General features: G+C 28.1%; 1 long non-coding RNA gene across 1 annotated transcript in view; it reads left to right on the forward strand.

The window, feature by feature from the left end:
- LOC142326188 (uncharacterized) overlaps positions 1-1,736 on the forward strand; it is a 38,538-nt gene extending 36,802 nt beyond the window's left edge. The window contains exon 4 of the long non-coding RNA XR_012756719.1: positions 1,558-1,736. This is a non-coding gene — a long non-coding RNA (uncharacterized LOC142326188). The remainder of the gene's footprint in view (positions 1-1,557) is intronic.
- Positions 1,737-10,079: the final 8,343 nt, after the last annotated feature.

Consider the following 10,079-nt stretch of genomic DNA (forward strand, 5'->3'; position numbering starts at 1 on the left):
TCAGAAGCCTATTAATCAAAGATGACTAATAGTAATGCACTATATAAATGGTGATCACAATTTAATAGTACTAAGAAAATTGAATGAATTTTAAAAGATAAGAGTGAAGGAAAATAGTTGAGATTGTGGACTAGGTTAGAGGAATGAAAGAGTAATTAAATCAGACATTTGCATTTAATGTAAACTAGTGATTTTAAAAACCATTTTTTAATATTGTAAAAGAAGATATAATAAAGGGGGATAAAGGGAGTTAAAAAGAATAATTATGAATTAAAATTTTGAAATCCATGATGAAAAAACAACTGTAAGAGGAATGTACAGATAGATCTACTGAATGTACAGACAGATAGTATGCATAGGGGAGCAATAATCAGATTACATTTTGGAAAAGAAAAAAAATCACTGATGATGTTAGGAGGAAACTATTTTAAGATCAGTATTTGATGGACAAATAATAATATGGCAGTACAGAAAAATTATGTATCATCCAAATTATTATTTTTTTTTTTTTAAGAAAACGGGGCATGAATAAATTAGGTAGATTAGTTAGTATATCGAGTTTATAAAGTAAGATAAGTATCTGCAGATTTTTAAAATCTGTATTTGTTTTGATACCAAGAAATAAGTGTGAGATCTATATTACTATCAGTCTGCTATGTCATATATAATGAGTGCACTAGAAGAGTTTACAAGCAATAAAAGTGCAGTGGAAGTGGAATTAAACCCAAATGAATAGTACCTTCTACTCAAATGAAGACTAGTTTGGTTCCAAAATAATCATGGGTTCAAGATAAAAATAAGCCTGCCTTCATAGTATTTGTAGATCTGGAGATGGTTAATAAAGTAGAATGAAACTAAATGTTTAAAATTTTAATGAAAATTTGACTTAAATGTAGGGAAGGAACAAATTTAATTTGTTTAAGAATCAGATTTTAGTAATAAGAGTAGGAAATAGAGAAAGTCATGCTATAACTCAGGATGGAGCAAACAAATGATATAGTAGGCCTCCTTTGCTTTTCAGTTTAAATTAAAAAGAAGCAATATTTGAATTGAAGGAAAAGTTTGTTAGAGAACAAATAGAGAACCTATCCAAGGAGAAGAAAGTAAAAATGATGAGATGCTGCTGATATTATTTTGGCAGAAATGAACAAATGAGTTAGAAGAAATATTAAATTTAAAGGATTTATTAATGAGGAAAATTCAGTTTGAAAATGAATTACATTAAAAAAAGTTAATAAAATTTGATAGAAAGGTTAAACAAGGTCGATCCCCATATTAACAATTAAGTATTGATGTGGGGAATTATCCCCACATCAATACTTTGGTGTAATATTATTAAATACACCAAAAATTAACAGTGTTTTGTTCTTTAAATCTTTAAGTTAGAAAGTATGTATAGAACAAAAGCAGAGCTTCATAGACTTTTCATTCAGAAAATAACTATGATATGGATCTAGGAATTAGAAATTTATCCCTAAAAATACTTGTGAAGTTGTAGAACATTTATTGTAACAAATGTTGGACAATAATAAAAAAAGGAACAAATTAAATTTGCAGAAAGCTGAATGACGTTCTTTGAAATTTTATGTAACTGGAGGATGATGAAAATTAGGTAATGATAAGTGCAAAATAAATAAGTTCCAAGAGAAATGAGGGGGGAGAGAAATTTGTGGCAGAACCTAATTAAGAGATGAACCAAGTTCATATGTTGGCTACATATTAAAAAAAACAAGATTAATTAATTGTATGTATAGTTGGTAAACGTTGAAGAGGTTAAAAAAAACACAGAACAGAAAAAATGGAGAATAGCATTGAACCAATATAACTAAAAAAGAGAAAATTAAATTCAATGGACTGAAGGACAGTGGGGAGCCAAATAATAAGGTAAGAGAACATTATTATGATTTTTATCTTCCATATCCCTTACCTTTATCATGTATCTCTTATCTCAGTACATTCTTATGTTCAGAGGTAATATACATACCAGAAGTCAGAATGGTTTTTTTTTCTGAATATAAAATTTGCAGTGATAGACAAAGTAAAGAATATCAAAACCATACGAACACAAGCTTGGGGAATTTATAAAGAAAATTACATCTGAAAATATCAAACATAGAATTAGAAAGATATATTTAGAATATTTCTACAAACAAATGTGGTTATTAAAAAAAAACAGTCAGGAGTAGTAGACCATCTATTCAGCATTGATAAATTAGATTGTAGAAGAATATACAGGTAAAAACACTTCAGAAAATCAGAGATTATGGTATATGCAACAGTTGATAAGAATGTAGGATGCAAAAGGACAGTAGCATGCAAATTAATTCGAACACAGGGAGTTTTTGTTTATTTCTAAGTTTTGGCTATACTGCTTGAACACCACACCCATTCTTTAAATTGTCTGTTATGTGAGGTTATTGTTCTTTGTTGTTTGGCAATTTTCACATTATAAATAGTGGGTTTGTGAAAGTTTATTTAATTTTTTATTACAAAATCATATTTTTGTATTTTTTGTTCTGAGTCTTGAATATATATTAATGGACATAAATCCAAGAATGCATTCAAAAATTGTTTCTTTGACACAAGTAGTGTCAAGAGTGTGATGTTGGACTAGGAACAGTAAATATTGTTTTAAAACAATTTAATTAAACTGGTTCCTTTTCACCTCAAAGGACCGGCAAATCTGGCCGTAAAAAAAGCTACTCCAACACAGGATCATTTATTAGTGAGAAAAAGTTAACTTGATTCAAAATTGTCTGTTGTGGACTTAAATTGAGTATTAGTAGCCAGTGAAACAGGTTTATGCATGGCAATTGTTAAATTGCCAATTTCTTGCAGCTAGATTGATGATGCATTGACCAGTAGTAAAAAGCATCATTTAACACCAGCAATGTGCAAATAAAGGCTGTGGGCAAAGAACATTTAATTGGACCAAAGGAGACTCAAAAAATGTTGTGTTTTCCGACAAGTTACATTTTTATGTTTAGGAGTAAAGGGCTCCATACATTAAAAAAGCATTAAATGAAAATATATTACTGGCTCATATCTAGCAACCAGTTAAACATCCCCACAAAAAAGTATTTTCGAGTTGTTTCACATTTGAAGGCCCAAGAAACTGCTCAAAAATGAATTATACCACAAAATTGGCCTCATTAAAGTAGTAATATTGGTATGGTTTCATGATTAAGAAATAAAAAAAATGTTTAGTACACTTGTTGAATCGATGCCAAATCATGTACATGAAGTAAGAATAAAGGATACAATTACTACTAGATATTCACAAATTGTACAATATGATTTTTTTCTCAATGAAGTTACTTTTTATTAAATAACATTTGTCCTTGGATTAATTTCCATGCTACTGTATGTTAAGGCTAAGTGATCAATACAGAATAGAAATGAATGGAGAACTGCATCAAATCAGTCAAGAAATTGATACTGTAAACATTAATTATTTATTACTATAAATAACATACTGGTATTGTGTGTATATATATATATATATACTCATCTTGATAGCACAACCATTTTGAAAACATTTTTAAAATTTTCTGCATAAAGATCATGACTTTTCCCCATAACTTTTTGTTTTGCTCTGCTGAAGTGAAGCAATATATGACATTGTTTCACAACAGAAAGCGTATATTAATTTGTTGTTTTACACTGTCTGCCTTTCTTGTGACAGTGATGTATATGTAAACCACCTGAGAATCTAACAGCATTAATCAGAGTTGTTTTGTTTGAGAATAATGATGTCCATAATACACCCTGTTCATATAGTAAACACAGGTACAAATTTTAGGGCTGTTATCATCTACACATTGCTGGGCTTGGTATGTGACAGTGTATTCAGATCAGTAAAGAAAACAACAGGAAGCTATTTCACGAATAATTTTCCCTAATAGGCATGAGATTCTTGTTATTCTTGAAAATGGTTGTATAATTTCACTATTGACTTGTATCATGTTGTTTACAACCATTATGGTTATGATATTTAATACTGATATAACATTTTTGTTGTCTTATTCTACCTTTTGTGATCAAAACTGTAACTATGAAATGCTTATGATCACTTAGCTTATCTTCATGAAAAACATTTTTTCCTTTTATCCTTTATTTCCTTTCATTGACAAATTTGGTCATCATTAGCTAATAGATCTAAAAATATGCAACCATTCATCCAAAAGAAATTAAAATAATTTATGGGAACTGGTTTACTGTTCAATGGCAGCTGAATTTTATCCTTTTTTCTACTTAGGAATACTAAATTATTAAGCAATGAAGTTTAAAATTTTATCCAGTGGATTTTGTAGATTCTTTGTGGCATTATTATGCCAATTTGGAAGTTCCCCATGATCCAGTTTTGTGAAAATATTAATAGCTATAATTATGCATGCCATTCATGAAAAGAAAAAAATATGATCCAAAATTTTTATTTTGAAAACTAAATATTGTGCATAAAGGTTGTTTATCTCTAGACTTTGGTCTAAAAATGTTCACATACTAGAGTATTTTGTCATAACTGACAAATTATATCTTTGTAAGTAAGCACAAAAGCTTTGTAACAAAGAATTTTGTGTACTACATCAATACATTTAAATCTGTTATTTTTTTAAAGGAGGAAAATTATATAAATATACAGTGCAGATCCAAGAATTAAAACAAATAGTGAAAAAACTTTGAAAAAGTAAACATATTTTTTTCTAACTACTGTAACTTATTTTGATGTTTGGAAGCTCTTTGTGAAAAAAAAAAATGTGAGGCATTGTTTATTACAATTTAAAATAATATCAATTCTGTTTTATACATTGAGGGATGAAATGGCCTTTTTTCCCACCCTCATAAAAAACATGTTCACACGGTTAGTAAAACCATATCAACCCCTAGTCATTCCTACATTTATAAGTATGTTTATTTATACTCAATAAGAAGAAACCCTCTTTTCATTTCAATATAGCCTATGTGTGCCACATCTTGTCAGAATTGACTGACAAGTCAAGTCTCTTCTAAATAAAACAAACACACACATATACAAAATTAGAATGATATAGAAAGAGAGAGAAAGAAAGATTATTTGTAAAACAACATTGAATGCATCATCTTTTAATAATGCTTTTAAGTGATTCTTTAAAGCACTTCTAATATCAGTAACATCAAAATAAGCATTAATATACATTTAAACTTAATATTTAGCTGAACTTCTGTGTTGGCTGTTTCAGGGATCCCTTTTCATTCCTCTTCGACAACTAATGTTTTTAATATGCAAGTGATTATTTATTCCAAAAATTTTTTATTCCTCATCCTATTTTTATATTTTTTACTTTCTTCTATGTATATATATATATATATATATATTTAATGAAATTAATCAGTTTAAGATTCATATTATTCCTCTGTACTATTAAATTATTTTTTAAAATTCTATTAATATAAAACACCTAGTACAGAATATTGAGATAAGATACATCTTTCCTTAATTTTATCTTGAAAGTATTTTTGCAGGATTCTACATTGAATTATGTAATTAAAACGCATACAAAAAATTAAAAATACTAAAATAAACATTTACATGGTGTAATGTTTGTTACATGACTGTAATATTATAATGAAAATTGGATATTAATTTGTTATATGATTGCTGCTATCTGTTGTAGTTTTTATTTGACTGTCTTCATATTTCTTGATCATTTTCCTAAATTTCATGAAAATTATAGAAATTAACAAAAATAATAAATTAGGTTTATCTATCTATTACGGCAGACCATCTAATAAACAATACACATATTTCTGATACAGACACAAATTTAAAATATTAGAAATTAAATAAAGATGACAAAAAATTAAACATATTAAACAAAATTACATTATAAATATAAACAAAATTTCAGTTTGATAAACCATAAGACAGTGTTTGAGGAAGACAGTCTTATAAAAACTGCAACAGATTTTATAACAGCACTCATCAAATATATTGATCTGAAGTTTTAATTGGAATATTACAGTAATATAACAAACATTACACCATGTACATGTTTATTTGAGTATTTTTAATTTGTATTTTAATTAAATAATTCAATTAATGATTGAGAATGCGGAATCTTGCAAAAGTATTTTCATGATAAAATTAAGGTAATTTTTACCTTATCTCAGTATTCTGTACTAGGTATTTTATTAATAGAATTTAAAAAAAGAAAAAAATATATATGTGTACAGAGAGAGAGAGAGAGAGAGAGAGTTATACTGCACATTATATAAGGAAAAGCATGTCAATTAAGTAAAATTTTGGACGTGGGTTTTTGAAAGATCTTGACATTTCAGGCGACCCTCAAACTGAAAAATAGAATTTTAGAATTAAAAAATTGTAGGATGTATGTGGCTATATGGTTCTGTTTTTACTTGATTTCTCCAAGCTGGATGGACTGATTTGGATGAAATTTAGCACAATAATTTTTGTGCATGGGGAATTGATATCATTTAAATTTGGTCACAATTGGCCTTGGGAAAGAGGGATTTGTCTCCTTATATATTTTGTATGTGAAAATTTCACTCAGAAGGTATACATTTTTCACATAATTCAGTGCCGCCCTTAGGAAGTACTTAATAACACAAAACTTCATGGAATATACAGAAAATTTTTCTCATTTTGATTAAATGAATAAAACAGAAAAACCAGTTATAGAATTAAACGTAGTATGATATTTTTAGCTTTTCCAAATGTTCTTTATTGAATCTGTATAATTTAGTATAATTCAAGAGTATGATTATTTTTCTTTTGGGATTCAACTCTGTTTAAAAAAAATTTTATCAGGCTAAACCTATTTACGAATATTCCTTGGTCAGTATGTTTATTCCTTTAGTTAAGGTATTATCTATTTTAAATTAACTTCTACTTAAAAGTTTTCTGTATATTTTTTTGTAGGTTATGAGTCAATATTTTGTAGGTTTCACATACTTTTAAAAGTGCTAAATAAAAATGAAACACTTGCTACTAAGCCACTTCTAGTAAGTTTAGGTGAATACTAATAAGTTTCAGCTGATACACAAGGTTCTATATACTTGATCTGAAGATATCGAGCAACACAATAACCAGTAAAAAAAGCAAAATATTAGGGTTATTATCCTTCGTCACTGAATGAAATTGCCCAAAATACATAAACAAAGACACATAATTGAATCAGCCAATTAATTCAAGAATGTGACTTTGAATCCAGAAAAGAAGAATGGAACGAATGCTGGTTAGAGTGGGTGATGAAGCGTCAAGATATGCAAGAACCCCAGCATGCAAAAATTTGACCCTGTTAGCAGCATACTTTTTCTTATTCAGTATTGTGTATAATTATATAGCTGGGAAAGTAAGAATAAGATAAAACATATTAATATTATCTTAATATGTAAAAATATAATCATTCAGCTAAATTTTTATAATAATAATACTTTTATTACAAGTATAATGTGATAGAAGTTATAATAAAAATTGTATGAGCAGTTTTATTTACAAATGGGATGAAAAGATACATTAAATTTTCATATTTTTTGATTTAATATTTATAATAAAATTATTTTATTACATATTTATAATTAACTTATTCAGTTTTTAGGTATTGTAGATTTTAATTTCAAAAAGATTTTCTGAATAAAATTTCTAATAGTAAACTCTCAATTATTTGTGGTTGGACTATTCCATTTACAGATTTTGATGTAATAATTTCTTCTAGAAAGTAGTTTGATTGATAAAATAAAATAAAGATTTATAAATCGTTATTTAAGGTTGATAAATAAAAAAAAAATATATAATTAATGAAGTTATAACCCACGCACTACTTCTCCAACGTTGTGACCTGAAGAAGTCCATAATTATAAAGGCATAATGATTTACATGTAATATAATTATTTACTTATTTCCTTACCTAAGATCGCTCTGAGTTGCATTTTCTTTTTAGTGTTGTATTACTGGTGGTCTTGCTGTTATGGTATAATTTTATTTAATTCTATTTGTCTTTAACATTGGAAATGTCAAGAAAATTTAGATGATTTGAAAATTATTTTCCTTTGAAAGGCTATACTTACTATAGTATTATTTCTTTACCAATATACCTTTGCATGAGCAAAGGTATATTGGTAAAGAAGAGTAGAGGCATCCATATGCCTCAACTTAATAAATTTATTTTGTACAGAACAACTGAAATATAATGCATTATAGATAGAAAAAACAATACTTACAAAACAATTTCTAATTTTTGCTACAAAATTCATTTTTTTAAATTTAACTTTTAAATGTCTGTTTATATATACTTTCTTCGCGTCAAAAGTATGACCCACGTCATAAAAAATTTAATTTTGACACATACGACCTTTATAAAAAATGTAAGTATCAAGTAAAAGAAAACTTGAAAATGTTCATTAGGATCCAAAATTGGGATTAAAATTTTTTTTAAATTGTGTCTTTTTGTTTTTCAATCAGTAGAATCAGATAGTTAACACATTTATTTCAGAAATCATACGTGAAAGTAAATATGTATTGTTAATTCAGGTTTGATTGAAAAGAAAAAATATATCTTTGCAAATTAAAAAATGGGAATAAAAAAAAATATTAAAAGAATCAACTATAAAATTACACTGAATTTAAAAGAATCATATATTTTACATCAACAACATTCTTCTTTTCCTAACTTTTTTTTTGTTTAAAATAATGATAAACAATTGTGACAGAATATTAAGTCTTTATTTTTATTTGTAATATATACTTGTATAAATAGATGTTTTTCAGATAAACAAAGTTTCAAAGGGTTTATACAGAGTGAATTAATTTAAAAAATTCAGTTTGACAAATAGTTACTATTCCCTACTGAATAGAAACTATAAAAATTTAATGAATTGTTTTTATTTTATAGAAAGTGGTATATTAATTCTGGCTTTACATTTTACATCCCAGTCTTTATTTTGGCTCTGATGCAAACAATCTGTATACAAGAGGCAAAAAACAGAGTTACTTTCTCTGTGAATAATGATGTTAATATACAACCAGTCCTTTTGATGAAATGAGGGAAGATATCACTTATTGGGTTGAGTATCAGCTGAATTAAAGCAGGCTTGGCATGTTGATGAACAGTATATTAGGCTCAGTAGGAAAGAAATGGGAAACCATTTCATTCCTCAATTTCCCTTAGTAAGCTTGGTGTTGGATGTTTCTTACTTGCATTTATGGCTGATTGTTTTGACAGTTAATACATAAAATAGTTATAATTTTTAACAAAGATTAAAAAAGGTAAATATATACATATACACAAGCTGTGATCAAAAATTTTCTGACTTTGGCTCATAAAAAAAAAATGCTTAACCTATTTAGTTAAATGATTTGCCCGCTTCAGACTTTTGTAACAGACTTATCACAGCATGTTTCCATTGATGGAAGCATCTTACAGAGTCATTTTTAGTGAGCACCATAAGTCCTCTTGTCACATTTCTTTTGATCTCTTCTCTGTCTTCAAATCTCTTTTCATTAAGGAGAATTTTAAGCTTAGGAAGAGCCAACAAATTCCCAGGTTGCCATGTTTGGCGAGTAAGTAGCCTGAAGTCAATCGAACCCGTGTTTTGCAAGAATCTCTGGATAAGTTGTGATGGATGAGCTGGAGGGTTGTGATATATTTTCCAGTCGCCATAATCCCAAAGCTGTGATCTCTTGTGTCGAATAGTGTTTCTTAACCGACAAAAAAGAGTTACGTAGTATTCTATTGACAGTTTGTCCTTGAGGAGTTCATTCGCGATGAACCACGTTCTTATAATCAAAAAAGATTGTCAGCATCATCTTCATATTGCTTTTTTGCGGCGGAGAACATAGGAGTTTTCCAGTGATACGACTGTACCAAGGTCATAGTCATAGATCCATCTTTCATGTCTGATTTTTATTTTTGTCGTAAAATTAGGATTACTATCAGCACATTCCAGCAAGTCTCGCGCAACTTGCGGTCAGTTTTCCTTTTGTTCGGGACTGACAAGTTTTGGGACATATTTTGCTGTTTTGCGACGTATTCTGTGATCTTTCGTTATAATCGACTGCACTGATCCGAATGAAACTCCTA

Source organism: Lycorma delicatula, chromosome 6 (assembly GCF_047948215.1).
Source record: "Lycorma delicatula isolate Av1 chromosome 6, ASM4794821v1, whole genome shotgun sequence".
NCBI classification, from domain to species: Eukaryota; Metazoa; Arthropoda; class Insecta; order Hemiptera; family Fulgoridae; genus Lycorma; species Lycorma delicatula.